We start from the raw sequence: 20,767 nt of genomic DNA, 5'->3' as shown, positions 1-20,767 counted from the left end.
AAGTTCAAACAATTGAGCTTGGTTTGGATGTATTCCAACAATGGATATATGTATTGACAAGAAATGGTTAAAATAAAAATCCGGTAAGTATCTTTTGAAAAGAAAAGGAGTTTTCCAAGAGATTTGTTGACTCGATTATCAAAAGTCAACATTAGGTAGTCATATAGATTATCAGAATGAGTACAACGAAATATTTATTAAAACTCAAGAATAACTGATCTTTTGAAGTGAATTCACATGCATGACAAGAAATGCATGTACAACATAGGAATTTGTCAAGAGATGAGACAAATGAGAGTTGGCTCTATAAAAGGAAAATAAAGACCTTTTATTGATGAAGTTTTGATTGGAATCAAAAGTCAACTAATACGTAAGTACAAACAAAACATAAGGGTGCCTTATTTAAAGTTTGTTGTTGTCTCCGGTGTTGTAAACATTTATGTGTTTTTCTTAGCTTCATCTGGGTTTCTATCCTCGTTGTCGGGTGCCTTGGATAGTTTCGAGCAATAGAGACGGAAGTGGTCTGGGTCTCCGCATTTGTAATATACATTATTATTCCTTCTCCTTCTACATTCTTCCTCTGTATGCCCAGTCTTTTTGCAGAAGTTACAGCGAAGTGTCTTCTTAGAATGGCGTTTTCTTGCGAGCTTCTTGTTATTGTTGTAGGTGGGCTGCGTGATTACTGGTTCCATTTCTTTGTCCTTGCGCGATTTGTCAGAGCGAAATTCCTTATAAGAGTAGCTATAGGTTATGGTTTTCTTTTGTTTGGAAGACAGAGTTTTGATATGAATATTGTGACAACCCAAACCTTCAAGGTCAGTATCTCTTCGGCACTTGATCCTGTTTCTTGTTATTCTCTTCGTATTCCTTACGACGATAAAAATTGGTAAACGCCTATGACTGTAATATAATTGCTAAATGGATTATGTTCTTGAATAATTGTGTGTCGTGGATATATTTGGGCCGCACCTCAAACCCTTGATGCCCAAACTTAACTCAATTGGATTAAAACCCAAACTGTAAAGGCTGTTTCGCCCGAGTTTTTGCGGCAGCCCAATTAAATGGGCTCAGGCCCATTCCGACCAAGATAGTATTGCCCGAAAACCTTGTATATATAGATTAGCATGACTCAGTTTTTGTAGCCCAATGATGCTATCATAACCGGCCCACTTGTAGGTTTATGGCATCATATTTAGAATGGTACGTAATATTCTAAATACCCCTCAACCTCAAGAATACAAACCCTACTTCCTACTTGTTGTGCGACGGCAGACGACCTCTCCCATCATCGAAGACATTTTCTGGTTCGGGCCAACTGTGGGTTAGTAAATGCTATGCTATATTGATTGTGTCTTTGTATGATTTCGATTAACCAAAGTATACATGTATGTTCTATGATGATGATTATACTATGGGAATGCTATGTTTTTTTTTTTTTAATAGCAAACCCAACTTTTATTCCAAACGAATGTTCCCAGCCAGAAGCTTAGAACAATAAACAAGGTACAAATACACTAGAAAGAAATGGCTGGAAAATTATAACTGCATTATACTAGCTGATTACATGTTCCAATTAAAATCACACCACTGTTGCCATGAGATTGATCTGCAGTTTGATCTTTGTTTCAAGCCTTGATACGAATCATCTTTTATATCTTCCACCGCTTTCTGAACGGTTCCCGGTTTACCTTTAAAAATCTTTTCGTTCCTTATCTTCCATATATTCCATATTGTTTGTAGGGTCACCGCATGAATCGCTTTCCTTATGTAACGACCCCTTCGTAACGACCCCTTCGTGCAGCATATGTTTTAACGATCCATCTAAGTTGACTTCAGGGCACTTCACCCACCTAAGCACTGCATTCCAGACCTGTTTTGCGAAGCTGCACTGCATAAAACATGGTCTGCCGACTCCTCTGCTATACCGCACAATCTGCAGGTATAGTCCGGTAACGACATACCTCTTTCCCTTAGACCCACAGCCGATGGAATCTTATTTTCTACAGCCCGCCACGCGAACATGTTGCTCTTTCCTGATGCCCATTTATTCCACACAAAGTCCCCAACCTGGGTATTTAAATCAATCTGATGTGCCAGAGACTCTCTAATTTCTTTTACCGTAAAACTCAACCGAACATTATCTTTCCAATACCATATATCGCTGCTTGATGATATCTGATGCTGGATCAGTAACTCATTCAGATCTTCCATCTCCTGTTTTTCAGTCTCCGTTTCTGGTGCCCTCACCCATGCCCAATCCCATATACGACCCCCGCCATTTGTCTTGTAACAGTCTTTTACTAACGCTCTTTTTTCTGTCGCTAACCGGTATAATTCTGGGAATTGAGACTTAATTTGATTATTACCCAGCCAGGTATCCTCCCAAAACATAGTTTTGTCCCCAATCCCCACTTTACTTCTTAGACACGCCGATGCATTTATATTACTTTTCGAGAATTCCACACCGATTTCTCCGATATTTTTCCATACCCCGGTGAGTGCCTTCTTACCGGAATAGACATCACTTTTCTCTTATTACAGTGTATCGCCTTTATCACTCGAACCCATACTTGGTTTGGCTCCATTTTAAATCGCCACCACCACTTTAGCAATAGTGCCAGATTCAGGTTCTTAATGTTCCCAATCCTGAGTCCACCGAAGTTTTTTGATGTAACCACTCTTTCCCATCTTACCCATCTGATTTTGTTGTTTGTATTACACCCACCCCATAAGAACTTTCTTCTAATACCTTCCAGTACCTTTAATACAGCCTTCGGGCACTTGTACAATGACAAATAGTAGTTCGGTAAGCTGCCAAGTACAAATTTCACAAGAATTGCCCTGCCCGCAAAGGACAAATTTTTTGCCTTCCAATTCGATAGTCTCTTATAGAACGTGTCAATCACTTCCTTCCAATTTGCCACTCTATTCATGTTTGCGCCCACTTTTAGTCCAAGATACACGAATGGAAACTTCCCATCTTTACATTTGAAGATCAAAGCCATATTATTAACTTCTGTCTCGGTGCAGCCCACACCATATAGTTGACTCTTCCGTTGATTTACTTTCAACCCTGACACTAGGTAGAAGATTCTAAGTATTCTTTTTAGGTTGTAGAACCCTGACACATGGGAATGCTATGTGAAACTGAAAGTTGTTATTATGATGAATAAGTTGATGATCAGTTAACATGCTAATGATTAGGATTGTTGCATATGATTGTGATTTTATGTGGATGATATGTTATCTATACTTTCAATTTGTCCAACAATTATTATCAGTTCTCTTATCTACACTTTGATTGGACCTCCAACTCCACTCACTTTCAAACATTTAATATATTGATACAAACTGGGCCGACAACTCTAATCGATATGACAACATTGAATTCCTTTTTCACATGCACAAGTATCAACTTCCATATAGTCGATATTTAATTGATATTGTCAACACATGATGCGACACTAAACTGAAAGATTATTGGACCAATATGTGTAAGTTGGCTGATCATGTAATTGAATATAGACCTGGGCCGAACCTTGTTTTGATCGCACCACTATCACTGCCCTCACACCTCGTGTATTGAGTCATTGTATAAATTGCTTGATGATATGATTATGTGAATACCTTATGTGATTTCATGATTAACTATTAACTATTTAATGAAAACTGAAAAGTTGCATGAGACCTTGAATCCATCGAGAAGCATCAGTTTTTGAAGGTCCAATTGAAATTGGTTTTAGTGCAATATAACTACAAATTGACAAAATTGTTTGTGGCCCATGTGCATATCATCAAACGGTTGTCATCCATTCAGGCTAAAAGTGATCCAAATTGTGACTAATTAGGGTATTTTGATAATTAGGGAATTGTATGTTGTTAGAGGGAACCTTTATGAATATAGAAAACCTAATTAGTGTAACTAAATGGCCGGGGGAGGGGTTAAGAATGCATAAGTCTTGGACTGTATGCTGCGGTTGGGCTTCACAGAGATAGCTTTTGGCTGGTCTCCGATGACACACATCATTGATTCACTGAGAATATGTAGATTATGGTTGAGTATAAATTATTAACGTTGTCATGTCACATATTGGAATTGGGCCACACTGGCCATTAGTTTGGCAGGTATTTTGGGCTGGGTTTTAGGCTGTGTTGGATACGGGGCCCAGTAACACTAGGGATATCGACCGCACAAGTGGGCCAGCCGCATAAGTAGTTGGGCCTCACACGTAATTCGGGTTGCATGAATTAATAACAAGGCAATGGGCTCTGATGGTCATGGGGCTGCGAATATTACAACTTGTTGGACTGGGAGGGTAACTTGTGGAATCAAGATACCGATCTACGTGTATAACGATATAATATATGCACATATAAACCTGTGAATTGATATGATACATAGTGTTATGGATAACTATGTGGTATGGTTTCTAGTTATTAGTGTATGTTCACGGAAATGTTAACCAAAATCACCCGACATGGATTATGGTGTAAAACTATGAACTCACCAGCGTTGTCTTGTCTGATACATTTGTTGCATGCTCACAGGTCGTTAGATGTCTTGGATTGGAACTTGCTGTCTGGAGTAGCTGAAGTGGTCATGGGTCGAACTGGAGGGATACATGTGTTGGAATTGTTGATATGACATGTGATTTTGAAACAGTTAAACTATGATTTCCTTTATTGCTTCCGCTGAACATGTTGGTTTTCATTTAAACTTATTGATGGTACTTTTCATTAATAATTGGCAATTTCATTTTTAAACTTGTTATGAGTTCAACATGATTAGTGGCTCGTTATTGGTTTGTCACACGCCTAGTAGGGTTTTCCATGGGTGGTATTTTGGGGGTGTGACAAATATCATGACTTCCGTTGATACTAGGGTCAGGTATGAAGTGATGGGTATGTTTACAGTGTATAGTATGATTTTCGTTTATAGGGACATAAATTTTAATGGCTTCAATGATCGAAGGTATAGAATTTGATATTCCTTGAGCTGTTATATTTTCCATAGTATTTTTATCCAGAGAGTTTTCATTACTAGCCTGAATTTCTTGATTACATGCTATTTCCCTTGACATCTGAATTACAAACATGTTCAGATATAATTATCACAGAACTAAGCAATTATACAGGCACATTTTGTTGCTCACACCATGTTTAGCACAATTATAGTCATAGCTATCAGGATTATGCGTTGATAAATATATATATTAAGATATACATATGTACATGTTATATTTTAACATTTTCTTTTACTATATATCTTATCAAAATATAAGGAAAATGTATATACTATATATGTTGTTTCTTCCCTTGGTATAACATCTTTTCTCTATATTGCCTTAACTTAACTATGTTTCGAGTGCGCATGGCTGGATAGGTATTTAGAAAATAAGGTAAGGGTTTTATATAAAATTTTGAGATTATTTGTCATTGACCCACTATTTTTTTTCAAGAGGTGGTGCTAGTATAGGTATTCTTAAGGTATCTTTTGAATTAAAGCTGGGTGTCAAAATAGATCTTGAGTAAACATGTAGATTTGTTTCTTTTGTTATATAAAAGCTTGTCCTTCTACAGAAGACATTTGATTATAATGTATATTTTCAAGAAGATGATGTCTTGCATATATATATCTATACTTCTATACTACTTTATAAAGCATATCCAAAGGACTTCTTAAAGTCATAAAAATTCCCTTAAAACACCCCTAAAGCATGCTATACAACCCTCTAAAGTACAATATAATTTACAATTCCAATTATGCCCTTCACCCAAAAAAACACACGCGGTACAACATGAGATGCATAATGTACTACTCATTAAAAAAAAACACGGTATCACTCTCATTAGGGTTTCAGATTTCGCATCTCATTCCTATCCGCCTCCCTCTCTCTCTCTCTCTCTCGGCGATTCAGAAACCCCAAGCTCTCTCTCGGCGATTCGATTCAGAAAGCCCAAGCTCTCTATCTCTCTCTCGGCGATTCAGAAACCCCAAGCATTCCTACCACTCGACAATTGTCAGGTAAGCTTAAGTTGTTGATTGTGCAACTGAGCTTTTAGATCTAGGCTTTCTCAGTGATTATCTCTCTATCTGACACCGTCAGACATGCGCTGGGTTCATCAACGATGGTGGCTGTGGGTGGAAGATGATGACGTTGGTTGGTGGCCAGATTGGTACTATCCTTACCAGATCTACCTTTTTGTTTGGTATTTGTGTAGTTTATGTTTATACGCTATTAAATTTCATGTGTTATAAGTTGTTTTAAACAGTTTCGCTACTGTTTTTGGATGTATTTATGTTAGATCTGCATAAAATTTTCAGATCTGTGTTGGTTCTGGGTTTTTGTAATGTTTTGTGAACTGATATTGTGAATGGAGTGATAAAATGAAGGTTATTGCTTCATTTGATGGGTGAATAGCTGAAGCATGATTGAGAAAACAGTTTAATGTAGAATGTTGTATGTTGTATTTGGTTTACACATCAGGTATTATGCTTCTTGTATGTTGTTAATTTAAACATGTAATGTGCTAATGTGTTTTTACAGGAATGATCCTGTGGATGAGGATGCAGCCAGCGCAGCCGCAACAACTTTATTTGGTAAGCGATTATCATATTTTGAAAAAACCATGTTATTTATGTTTCAAGAAATAAGTATGATCTGGTCAAGATGACGAGTTATCTCTGTGTTAGGCATTTGGTCAAGAAATAAGTATGATCTGATATAATGCACAATTTAACACATGAGTTTAACGACAACTGTTGATGTAACACATGCAGCCATACCAACTGTTATAATCTCCGAGATTCTGAAGGAGATGGACTGGTAACTCAAAAATGTAAGGATATAATTTCTTTATTTATACAATTATATCGAACATTCAGTCTCAATTCATATCCCTGCATAGGTTGATGGTATGGATGCTTTTGCTGTCAAACAAGCTTGCAAAACAGCAAAGGGACATGCCTTGAAGAACAGATCCATTGTAAGCAGTCATAGCTTTTGTATGGTTTTCATGTCATATTATTAAATTCGTTATGATAGAAAATGCATCACATTCTTTATGGTTACAACTTACATCTTTTGTGTGAATTAGGTCACTATGGTCCAGCATGTATTGGATTACTAGAGCTTATGTGTTACTGGAGAAATTTGATTACATCAAATTTTCACTATGAAAATGGTTAATAAGTAGCCAAAAGATAGGCTGTGCAATCTTGTGCATGAAGTGCTTTGATGATTCTCATCATCATCATTATTTAAGATAATCAAAAGAAATAGAGTGTCAATGAAATGAAACATGCTTTTATGCACTTGGATGAAAATGAAAGTATGAAAAGATTCATGCATGATATTCTTACTTTTGCTACTGAAGTCACTTTTTCTTTACCTATTTTGCATATATTCGAGTTACAGTAAAGTTTTCTTTACCTATTTTGCATATATTCGAGTTACAGTAAAGTTTTCTTTACCTATTACTGAAGTCACTTTTTCTTTACCTATTTTGCACATTTTATATTTGTGGTTCTCACATGCTTGGCTTACTACCAGATGATGATCTTCAGCTGCCGATCAAACTCGTAAGATTCTGTTTCAATCTCGATTTATCAAATCATACTTGTTAAATGTTTCTGATTATTTTTAGTTTATAATAGGGGGCATTGTCAAGAAAATTAGGTATTATTGTTGCACTACTAGCAGTAGCATCGATCTGTGAATCTGTGGCGATATTTGACCCGATATATGAATCTCGCCATTCTGCTGCATTACAGATGTTTTCTCGATCGTTTTCGAGGTTCATTTTACTCCCAGATCAAGTTCCCCCCTTTTGGTATACATTTATGCGTTGTATGATTATCTTGTGAAAATATAAAGTTTTTTTTTGGTGATTCTTGATCATTTTATTTTAACAACTATGAAATGATAATACAGACACAGAATGTCATTTTTTTGGCAACAATAAGTATTCTTACAGTTAGGAGTGGGTATTTTTTCATCTTTAGTGTAGAATGGAAGCATAAAAATAAAAGAGAATACTCTTTAATTTTTTGATTTTTTTGATATTGTTTTCATGTACTATCAATTTATAGATCACACAATTAAAAAAAATATATATGCTCAAAATATATAAAAATATCTGATGCACAACTCATTTCTGTCTGTTCTTGTTATCCCAAATAAGAATAATAATAATCCTACCATTGTTGTTTGTTATTTGCAGGTTTGATGTGTAAGGTTTCGAAAAGTAAATTTGGTATCATGGAGGGAGAAATAAAGTTTCAAGAAAAACAAATCGGGGCTTTCTTAAATTCCTCGAGCTTACTAGAATTAGCAGTTACAGATGATGTTTTTGGGCTCCAGTACAAGGTAGAAACAAACGGTACGAGGTTAGACGATGTCGGTTTGTGGTACGGAAGAAAAAACAGGTGTAAAACGAAGATGGGGTTGGAAAAACGAACTCCGTTAATGATTGCGGCTGTGTACGGAAGCACAAATGTCGTGAAATATATAATCGGTTCCGGAAAAGCCGATGTGAACAAAGTATCTGACTCTGATGGTGCAACTGCGCTTCACTGTGTTGCGGCTGGCAGGTCTTCTTCGTCCGTCAAAACGGTGAAGTTGTTACTTGAGGCTTGTGCGGACCCGAATTTAACATACGCCAACAGGAACAAACCGGTGGATTTGATTGCTCGAGGCGTGTTCTGTTCCATCGCCAAAAACGGGTTCTGTTGGGCCAATTGAAATGGGTTTGATGAGTCCGTTAGGTGTCGGTTCAACTCCGCCGATGTCACCTAACGGGAATATGTGGCAGAATAAATTTGTTAATATAACGCCACCCGCATTACAGCTTCCGGGTAGCCGTTTGAAGACGTCTTTAAGATCTAGAGATTTAGAGATGGAACTTGAGTTGCTACAAAGGCAGCAAATGATTGATAATTTATCCACTAATCTTTACAACAGATTTGGGGAAATAAAGCCCACTAAGCTGGATGATGTTTACGGTTCGAACCTTCTCAACAACAAATTCGGCAGAACTCTAACCCGCTTAGATCAAGTTTCGGGTTTGATTCATCGGCTGCAGTGGCACAAGCGGTGATGAACTCGAGGTCTGGTTTGTTCGCCCCCAAAACAACGTAGCCAGAGTTTCATTGACCGTGGCGTCGGCAACCTGAGTCTCCGGTCAATGACTCAATCTTCCACTTATTCGGAATAGGGTTCGCCTGATGGGAAACTAGATTGGGGTTTCACAGTGAGGATGCTAACAAGAAGACGTCAAAATTTATTTCTTTGAATAATTCAATGTAATTTGATGATCAATTAAATCTGATATCATAGTTTTTTTTTAATTTTTGTTACAAAGAAGATAATATATCATTGGTAGATAACAGACATGATGTCGTATAATGACTAAAGAAGAACAGGTCGCAAAAAATAGGCCGGTTTCCACGTTTGCTACTTTATAACTCACTCAAACCGACCCTTTGATGTATTATGCAAGATACAAAATACAATAATCAACATTAATAAAAAAATATATAAACTTCTATCAACATATTCTTGATTGCATTTAATAGAAAGTTAAAAACATCATCTTTTGACTTGTCTTTAGATCCAAACACCATACCTTTGCGGTGATATAAATAACATACTATGTGGACCATATCACCGGTTCTTTGAACATTGGTCTTTTAAACAACCTTTTTATCGGATTATGCAAATAAAAAAACAACTAGGAAAAAAAATAATCATATGTGTGCTTAAGACTTGCCATCCGGGTTGTCAAGTGGGTCAATGGAAAGTAGGTTCATGGTGTTAGCTTTAAGATATTCATAACGTGATGTTCCTTAACACTCATTTTTTACAACGTAACATTTTCTTACATTTAGGTTGTGACGCGTATTTTTATTTACTTTTCCATATTCAAAACCAGCTCATATTGAAATGTACTTGTACGATATCCCCGCCACAGAAGTACTATACAATATATCATACGGGGACTGATAAATTAACATAAAATGAGTTCGGCGTTGTAAATTGTCGCATTGAGCGGGGATGGTAACCAGCTACATGGGTTTGGGTGACGTAGGGTTAAGCCCAACCTATTGACACCGTTTTGTCTCTCTTTCTTTCTTTTATTATGATTTTTTTTAATTATGAAGATAGTTATTATATTATAATTAAGATATATTATATTTAAATTGATAATGTAATTTCTTTGAAAAACAATTTTTAGGACATGAAAGCATTTCAGTAAGGCTATTTTGACACACACGTTTAACCTCATTGTGACATTTGACCCCTTTTTTAATTATTTTTATTACTATAACAAACTTTGAATGTTTTATTCATCATTGATAAAGTCGATTTAAATTAGACTTTTCAACAAGTGGGTCAAGATGTATATCACGATAAAAAAGTACAAAGGTATTAGTGCCTCCTCCAAAGACTTAGACGAGACGGATTATATACCTCAAATGTTGCTTATCAGAATGATTGATAAACTAAAATAAAATGAGTACCGCGTTATAAATCGTCGTTTCCGCCTTGTAAGAAAAGCGAGTGCCAACATATCACGAATAAGAAAACTAACTTAAGTACTATACAATATATCACGAGACGACTAATAAACTAACGGTAACCGAGTATCCTATTGTAAATCGTCACTCCCGCCGCATCGCGCGGGTAAATGGCTAGTATATATATATATATGTATATAAATATAAAGTTTTTTATTTAAATTTCCTGTAATATATGTATATATATATATATAATACTAATTCATAGGAATCCAATTACATAACTAATTGTATTAGTTATCATGTTCATTCCTATAACTTTGTCTATCCCTTTATATTAACAAAATAAATTTCAATTAAATTTATTGAACATAATAATTTGGAATAAAAAGGAAATTCATCAAAAGGAATAAATTTAATAAAGATATAAATCTTCTGAATTCTTTTAGAAGAATTTAATATTGGCAGGTTGACTCAGTTTTGGTTATAACATATTTGATTCAAATTCTTAATTTGTTATATCTATTTATTTAAGATTTGTAATAGATAATACAAAGCCTGGTGTTTCTAAACACGATTCTTAATATATTAAGCATCGTTCTAATATCAGAATACATATACATATGATTTAAATGTAGTTTAAAAATGAATTCAATTTATCAAATGATAAAAAATGTTTCTTTTTGAGATATATATACATATATTTTAAACCATATCGTTATACTGTACTAAATGTTTTTGTACATATTTTTACTTGATAGATGAAATGTCATTTATAATATTGATACAAGTTATATATAAAATATATACATCTGACTTACATCTAATTTAAGAAATAAGTTTAGGCTATTTCCTGTTGATATATAAGTATTATGTATTAAAATCATTCAATTATACAGTACTAAGTTGTTGTGCATATTTCTATTTCATAGATATAGTTTTGTAAAATATTTTATATCTTCCATTGTATACGTATATGTGTTTAAATTTTAGAATTGCCGAACTTTAATAATTCTTGATTATTAATTAAATTAAGAATTATGTCTTATAAAATTCTTTTAACATTACTTTATTCAAGAGACAAATACTTTATTCTTCCAAAAATAATATTATTATTAGTTTTACTTTAAAATAGAATTTAATAATATTTCATTTAGTGTATTATATTAATAATAATTATGATAAATAATAACAGTATATATTAAAGACTTTTCTTAGAGAGCTTTTGCGTATTAAAAATTTCTCTCGCATGTTAATTATCATCAATATTGACTATACGTATAATTTCTGAATATTACGTAAATTATCAAATTTTGATGAACAATCTACATATTTAATATTTAATAATACGATAATGAATTATAAAGTGATTTACAAATTATTTTAATTATTGTATCTAAACAATGCTGAAATATTATATTTTAACAAAATTAGTATAATTATATGTTTTATCAAAACTTTGACAAGTTCACATCTTTAAATCGAGTAAAACTTTTGGATTATATCATAAATTATAAAATATCCTGCTTTTATTGAATAATATTTTATATTATGATATTTCACTGACATCATACCTAAGGGTGTTTTTATATCTTTGATTAAGATATTAGTATCAATATCATAATATTATTATAATTTATATTGAATTATATTCATATAAATATGTGGATATGATACATGTCGCAAAATTAATAACAATATATCATGAATATATCCCTTTTTTATATTTATAGTATAACATATGGTAAGATACAAATATGGGTTACCCAACTTGACATAAAATCATTTAGGTATAATACATATTATTTTAATATTTAAATTATGACATTTTCGAGGCATTATACCTGAGTTGTATTACTCTACATTAATATTAAGATATAAATATTAATATCGTAATATTATTATAATGTTGAAAGATTCATATCGCATTATGTTTCTACACATATAGATGGATATGATATATATAGTATATATCACAATTTTTTTTTCTAAGACATAATATTATTGATATATCACTTATATATATATATTTAAATATAGCATAATTGTAAGATGCAGATATGGGTAATGCATATTGGGAATTTAAAATTCGTTAAATGGCATAAAAATCATGATAGACATATTAAAATTTTATGTTTTTTCAGAATAACACATAAGATATTAATTTCCTAACACAGATGATTAAGGGTTTAGGTATTGGAAGAACACCTAAAGGGCTTAAACCAGTGGCATAGCTCTGATACCACCTTCTGTCACAGCCCCCGACCCCTCCCTGGGAACGGGAGCCGCGACCCAGTCAGATGGTAACGGTGTTTATTAATTTAACAGCGGAAATTTTCATTAGGACCGTAGTTAGGAAATATTTTTATCAGAGTTAAACACTAAAATGTTTAAAATAGATAGATGGAATAAAATCCAAGTTTTGTTGATAATACATTTATAATGACAAGTGGGACATAATCTGATTTTCATTTGTAATATATTTATAGCGATTAACCCTAATTATTGAAAACAATTCTCCTTTTTAATTAGGTAACTTTCATGGCCACTTTTCTAAGCCTTCAGTGCCTCTCCAGCTGGCTTTTATTGGCTTCACACTAAGTTACCTGAAACACGTGTTTAAAACATTTTACCAGCAAGAAATACTAGAAATACTGGTGAATGAATCCCAGTTTAATCAAAACAGATTTAACATTTTACAGGATTGAGGGTGGTCGCGCAATTACATTTGTTTCCATCTACCTTAATTACCACCCACGGTAATGTCAATCAATGAATGGTGGTCATGTTACTACTCACAGTTTAGTAACAAATTTTGTATACAAAACCCCAACATACCGATGATAATTGTAGAATACAAATACTCAATCACTGTTTAATATAATGTAAATAATTTGAGGTTTTGTAAAAACAGTTTGCAAAAAGGAGGATTACTCACATTGTTATTTAGGGATTTCCTTGTGACTTCCTAGTTATAATCTATTAAATTAAACAATGCACACGCATTAGTATAATAACCCAATTTACATTAGTTATACCCTCCCCGAGACAAGACTCCAACGACTACATTGGGCAGGGCCTCGACAGTCATTACGGAGCACTAGATCAATCGAGCAGTGTATCTAATACGTAACCGGGGGTTATGATACTTACAAAGAGGCAGAGCTTCGCTATTTAGGGGGGTATAATACCCGATATTATGTCTACAAGAAATTTAGAGAAGGAATCAAGTTTTGAACTAATTGAAAGTGAATGCTGATCGATCTATTTATAGGGCTGGAAGAGGAGTTCCTCGCGGCCCGCGAATGAAACCACAGGGACCGTCACGCCCCGCCAGAGACCTAGAGGTGGCGGCGGTGTTGCTGAGTCACCAGAGATGTCGACGCGTGTCCTGCCACGTGGCAGGATGTTATTTCGCCGTCTTTTGCTTGGTCCCGCCCCGCGACAGAATAAGATGGGTCTGTCGCGCCCCGTGACAACCTCTTATTTTTGTTTTTATTTATTTTTTAATAAAATAAAGGTATTTCTGTGCCGGTTTTCGTATACGGGGTGTATTTAGGAGCGTTTAGGGTTGTTTTTAATATTTCAGGAGGGTTGTCATATCCTCCTGGGTATAACTCCTGAACTATTTCATAAAATAAATAATGTATTCGTACTAAGTACAGTAACCCAATTAAATTTTATCGCTACGTCACGAGACAGAACCCCAATGTACTTAGTCGGACAGAGCCTTGACATGCGTTGGTGAGTCCTAAATCAATCGGACAGGGTATTGACTCAGTGGTCAGAGGTTACAATACTTAAAATGGGGCAGGGCTTTATTATTATAGGGGTGTAATACTAAGAATATATATATATATATATATATATATATATATATATATATAGAAAGAGAGAGAGAGAGGGAGATCGAGAGATGAAAGAAAAATGGGCTGAGCAAATTTAGATGATGTAGTGCACCTTTCTATTTATAGATGTTGAAAACTTGCGTAGAGTTCAAGCCATTTGCCACGTACACAATTGCATTAATTTCAAACATACACATTTGCATACGTAACTTTAGTGCAATTGTTTAAAGTTTTATTGTTTTATTATTTTATTATTTTATATACTATAATTAATTCAGCTGCTTCACTTATTGGCGCTTATAACTTCTAAAATATGAGGTTTTTCAAAGCAACGAATATGTCATTAGAACAAGAATATTTGTATCTACTTCTTGAACCAAGTTTCATTAAAAACGGAGTAGGTTCATATATAATGTATTTTTATAATTAAATTATTAAACGATTCCTAGGTCGGTCTAGGTACTTCATATTTCTAACATTCAACTTACCCATGATCTATTCGTGTAATAACTTTATTTTAAATTTAAAATTTTGGGAATGTTGCATCAAGTGTGGGGATGGGGGAGTAAAAGTTTTTAGATTTTTGAAAAGTTCATTTAAACACTACACATTGAGGACAATGTTGACCTCAAGTGTGGGGATGGGGGAAGATTTTCAAAAAATTTTTCAAAATGTCTTTATTTGAAGCGATCTAAAAAGCACAAGTAACTAAGTTAACGAGGGATGACACAACCCATTTGGTCTTTTGTCATGGTCAAGTTCGAGTTAATAGCATGACGGGTATTTAGCGGGTGGTTATTTGGGAATAATCCGCCTAAGAAACTTGCAAATTATGTATATCATATTCTATACCCTTATATGTGAGATCTTGAGCCACTTTTATACATCATATATACACATATGTCTTTGTTTGAGTGGACCATTAGTCACGTATTGTAGAACTTGCGACTTTTGATACGTTTGAGACCATAGACCGAATACAAGCACGAGAATGATTAAGGCATTAGGTGAACGTTTTCCTTTAAAACCATTTATCTATCCTTACCCAAACAAATCCCCTAGTCGCCCACTTTGAGGTTAAACCTTTCGTTTGACAACCCGTTTAGCCCATAGCCATAAACCTTTTCTTTTTAAACCCGTGTGATGAAAATTCGATTATAGGATTATATGTTTGTATAGTTGTGATTTATATTCGTAAAAAAAGCAAAAATTCAGAAAATGTTGCGAAAAAGAATAGAAAATCATTGAGAAAAGAACAAAACAATGTGTTTCTAGTTTGTGGAATAAAAGGCGAAAATCGTTCCCTCGTAATTGATGTTTATAGTTAGTTTTGTTTAGCATAGTTGTTTGTAATAAAAATCGAATTTTTCATCACCTTCGCCACTTTAAAATACCCTATTTCCTACCCTTCGCCTTGCCCCATTACAACCCTTCAAAGACCTTTTGATTTGTGCCTAGTATTCGTGTTCGGTGGTGGAAAATGATTAAGTTGCAAGCCTATGCGGGTACGTGTTCTAATCGGTTTGAGTGATTATTTCAAAAGCGCTAATGCATCAATTATTAGCCAATTTTAAACCGAGTGGAGAGAACATTGTGAGGGATGTGCATGATTTATTAGTTTCAAGGGCGGGTTAATTTTGGATAACAATTTTATATGTGATTATTCATTTTACGGTTAGATATTTAGTAAATTGTAAAAAGTTTGAACCGGGTATGACTTTAGACCTTAACCTTAGTCTCGGGAATGGGACGTGTGTTTCTCGTTCGACCCACGTGAAAGTGAAAAACAGAATTACTTGAGGGCAAGCAAACGACAAGTGTGGGGATGTGATACGTGGTCGAAAATCGGTGTTCGTTAATGTTTAAGTTCATGTATTTGCTTAACTTTTAATCTCTAATAGCCTACTTTTAATGGGATTTGTGTTTTGTAGGTCTTACGGAGTTTAAGGAGTTATTTGGGAGCTTTACAGAGCACCGGGAGCGAACGGGATCAACCGGGGATGTGAAATGAACATAACCGTGTTAATCACGAAGATTGGGTGTGTTTTGGGGGATGTTAATGGATTTAAAATGAATATATTGGAAGTTGGCATGATAGAGGGCTGAATTACGAGTACGTGGGCGAAAATGGTGAGTAAAACGGAGCTATAGCGAAGAAGTTATGAAGAAAACAAGAAATCAGGAAATCAGCACCTACAAGGGGCGTCGGGGACGCCCTAAATGGCTGTTGGCGACGCCTCCTTGTATGTGTGTCACAAATTTTGTTGTTTAATGAGTTGGGGACGGTTTTTAGGTGAGGTTTTGACCAATTTTCGGGGGTTATGAGTTGGGGAAGCTGAAAACACCATCTTGGAACCATTTTTGATCATCTTCTTCACCTCTAACCTACCTGTAACATCCCTAATCTCTAACCCATCACCATCCACACTTCAAAACCCGATTTCACCATCACCATCATCTTCATCCATTCTCTACCATCCAAACCCTAACCCCTACCCTTCAACTCTCCCTCAAGACTCAAGATTATGGTGTGGTGTTCGTGTTCGTCATCCGGTGATCGCGACCATTCAACCATGAGCAGTTAATCATCTCGGTTTCACCCCGGTGTAGGTTTTTGTAAGTATAGGGTTTAACATTGTTCTTGGTTTGATTTTGTGACAAATTGCTATTTGATTTTGAAGCTTATGACAATTTTCTTGCATTTGTATTAAATTCATAAATTGTCGAGTGAAGATTAAATTTGACTTTATGAAATGTTTATGTGCATTCATGCCTTGTCTAGGTTAGGATTTACATGTTCTTGTTAATGAAGTGCATTTTTGTCCGTTCTTTGTAACGTTGATAGCTATTGGCACCTAAGCCTCGCAACACTAAATTCGTTAGTCACTTTTGCAATTGAATCAAATATAAAAACGTGTAGAAACCCTAGGATTGCAATTATCGAATCGGGTGTGAATCGTGTTTATTAATCTTGTTTTAAACTATCAATAACAATTCCGTGCAATTGTTTAAGTTCTTGTTAGTCATAATTAAAAACCAAATTTGTCGGTTCACTCCGAGTTCTTTTCAAAAATCAAACAAACAACTAAAAATTAGCAAGCTTCATAATCACATTGTACATTTTTGTAAATAGTCTAACTAATCGAACAGGTCGTGCGATACTGACCACATGCTCTTCGTGGATACGATACCCGACTTACCCTAGCTACCTAGGTTTAATTGGGTTTTTACTAATCGGGACGACACGGTTGTTCAACATGGTACATATGTGTATAGAAAGTATCTGAGATGATTGTTCGGCATTGTACATATGTGTACATAACAGTCTCAACACATATATACATATATGTACATTACAAGTCATATTTTTAACACGAATGTACACATATTTACATTATCACACATACGTTCAGAACAAGTGTACGTTATCATACAAGATTCATGATGAGTACATGAAGAATAATCATGGATATGCAATTGTAAAAAAATGAATATTTAATCCAAAAATAAAAAAAAATATGTAATCAAACGTTCTGTAAATAATCCATTCTTGCATGAATATGAAATTAAAAAAATTCATTATTTTGAATTAAGAGAGATGGAGAAGATAATTATGCAATTTAAGAAAACTACCAAAATTAAAAGTATAACTGGAATTCAATGATTAAAATAAAGATTTTAAACTAATTTATAGTATAATTACAGTCCTACCCTTAACAACTAAAAAGGAAATCAATGGTCCTGAAATGAACCTAATCCTATATATAGAGGCAGGTTAACGTACATTACGGCTTAACGTACATCATGTACAATAGGTAATTACGCATGTTCATTTTTAAATCACGCACGTTCTAACTCAAAAATCCAAAATCACGCATGTTGAAACACAATAATCACGCATATTGAAAACATTAATCACGCATGTTCCAGAACAAATCACGCACGTTGTCGTACGTGAAGTACGTTAAGCCGTAATGTAATGTACGATATACTTTCTCTCTCTCTCTCTCTATATATATATATATATATATATATATATATATATATATATATATAGAGGAAGGTTAACGTACATTACGGCTTAACGTACATCATGTACGACAGGTAGTTAAGCACGGTCATTTTAAAATCACGCACGTTATAACTCAAAAATCCAAAATCACGCATGTTGAAACACAATAATCATGCATATTGAAAACATTAATCACGCATGTTATAGAACTAATCACGCACGTTGTCGTACGTGAAGTACGTTAAGCCGTAATGTACAATATACTTTTCCTATATATATATAGGGGAAGTTTCATTTGAGAAGAAATTTAATATGAGAAGAGAAAAAAGAAATAGCATATTAGTAAAATACTATTTCATTTATAACTCATATCATTAGTTTTTCTCTCTTTAATTAATTAGTCAACTAATCATTAATTATCCTACATATAATCTACAAAACCTACACATATCAAATTTTTTCCTAGGTATACCCTACACATTATAGAATTTTATCCTACACAGTAGAAATTTATCCTACACACCTCGAAATATATCCTACACAACATATAATTTATCCTACACAACTAGTAATTTATTCTACACTTTAAATTAAGTTGTTTTTTTTTTTAATTTGGAAAAAGTATATATTTTGAAAAGAAGTTACAAATTTAATTTAGTTAGTTATTAAAGAGGAAGAATACAAATTAATGATTTGTGTAAGTTTACCAATATGCCCTTATATTAAAATTAAATGCAAATATTAAATTAAGTAAAAGCAAGCATTCTTATTGGTTGAAACTTGTTCTTTTTTCTTCTTACAAACAAATTGTTCTCGTTTGGACTCTCCACTGTATATATATATAGGAGAAGGATCCGTTAGGAACCACTCTTTATTGCGAGAACAGCGAGAACCAATGTGAACACAACCAAAAATATCTAAAAATAGCTAAAAAGCACACAAAATTTTTTCTTCTTTTTTTAGTATTTTTTATAAAAAATCGCTACTTTTAGTAGCAAAAGAAAAAAAAATTTTAAAAAGAAAAATTTTTTTTTGGCTACTAAAAGTAGCGATTTTAATGTAAAAAATGTTAAAAAAAAATTTTGTGTGTTTTTTTTTTTTTTGATTTTTTTTTAGGTTTTTTGGGGGTTTAGTTTTTAGCATTTTAGCTTGGGGTAGGGGGGGGGGGTCGGGGTTAGGTTTTTTTTAGGTTTTTTTTAGCTATTTTAGGTTGTGTTCACATTGGTTCTCGCGGTTCTCGCAATAAAGGTGGTTCTCGCATGAACCTTACCCTATACCCCCACCCCAAAAACCTAAACCCCCCCCCCCCCCAAAAAAAAAAAAACCTAACCCCCCCCCCCTCAAGCTAAAATGCTAAAAACTAAACCCCTCAAAAAACCTGACAAGAATCTTAAAAAATCTATAAAATTCAAAAAAAAAAAATCTAAAATTTTTTTTAAATATTTTTTATGTTAAAATCGATACTTTTAGTAGCCAAAAAAAATTTTTTTTTGGCTACTAAAAGTAGCGATTTTTATATAAAAAATATTAAATTTTTTTTGTGTGTTTTTTAGCTATTTTTAGGCATTTTTGGTTATGTTCACATTGGTTCTCGCGGTTCTCGCAATAAAGGGTGGTTCCTAACGGATCTTTGTCCTATATATATATATATATATATATATACTAGCCATTTACCCGCGCGATGCGGCGGGAGTGACGATTTACAATAGGATACTCGGTTACCGTTAGTTTATTAGTCGTCTCGTGATATATTGTATAGTACTTAAGTTAGTTTTCTTATTCGTGATATGTTGGCACTCGTTTTTCTTACAAGGCGGAAACGACGATTTATAACGCGGTACTCATTTTATTTTAGTTTATCAATCATTCTGATAAGCAACATTTGAGGTATATAATCCGTCTCGTTTAAGTCTTTGGAGGAGGCACTAATACCTTTGTACTTTTTTATCGTGATATACATCTTGACCCACTTGTTGAAAAGTCTAATTTAAATCGACTTTATCAATGATGAATAAAACATTCAAAGTTTGTTATAGTAATAAAAATAATTAAAAAAGGGGTCAAATGTCACAATGAGGTTAAACGTGTGTGTCAAAATAGCCTTACTGAAATGCTTTCATGTCCTAAAAATTGTTTTTCAAAGAAATTACATTATCAATTTAAATATAACATATCTTAATTATAATATAATAACTATCTTCATAATTAAAAAAATCATAATAAAAGAAAGAAAGAGAGACAAAACGGTGTCAATAGGTTGGGCTTAACCCTACGTCACCCAAACCCATGTAGCTGGTTACCATCCCCGCTCAATGCGACAATTTACAACGCCGAACTCATTTTATGTTAATTTATCAGTCCCCGTATGATATATTGTATAGTACTTCT

The 20,767-nt window shown here is 33.9% G+C and overlaps 1 long non-coding RNA gene across 5 annotated transcripts; it reads left to right on the top strand.

Moving 5' to 3' along the window:
* The first annotated feature begins 1,153 nt into the window (after positions 1 to 1,153).
* On the top strand, positions 1,154 to 9,394 carry LOC110884564. 5 transcript variants are annotated; one of them, XR_004892170.1, is made up of 8 exons: positions 1,154 to 1,321; positions 4,549 to 6,025; positions 6,108 to 6,177; positions 6,549 to 6,601; positions 6,782 to 6,840; positions 6,910 to 7,582; positions 7,658 to 7,797; positions 8,224 to 9,394. It is a non-coding gene; the product is annotated as an uncharacterized LOC110884564 (long non-coding RNA). The 5 variants fall into 5 exon arrangements; XR_004892168.1 differs by having other exon boundaries at positions 7,658 to 7,833; XR_004892171.1 differs by lacking the exon at positions 7,658 to 7,797 and having other exon boundaries at positions 1,154 to 1,304.
* Positions 9,395 to 20,767: the final 11,373 nt, after the last annotated feature.

Source organism: Helianthus annuus, chromosome 4 (assembly GCF_002127325.2).
Source record: "Helianthus annuus cultivar XRQ/B chromosome 4, HanXRQr2.0-SUNRISE, whole genome shotgun sequence".
Lineage (NCBI taxonomy): Eukaryota > Viridiplantae > Streptophyta > Magnoliopsida > Asterales > Asteraceae > Helianthus > Helianthus annuus.
This window is presented reverse-complemented; position numbering and strand designations above follow the sequence as displayed.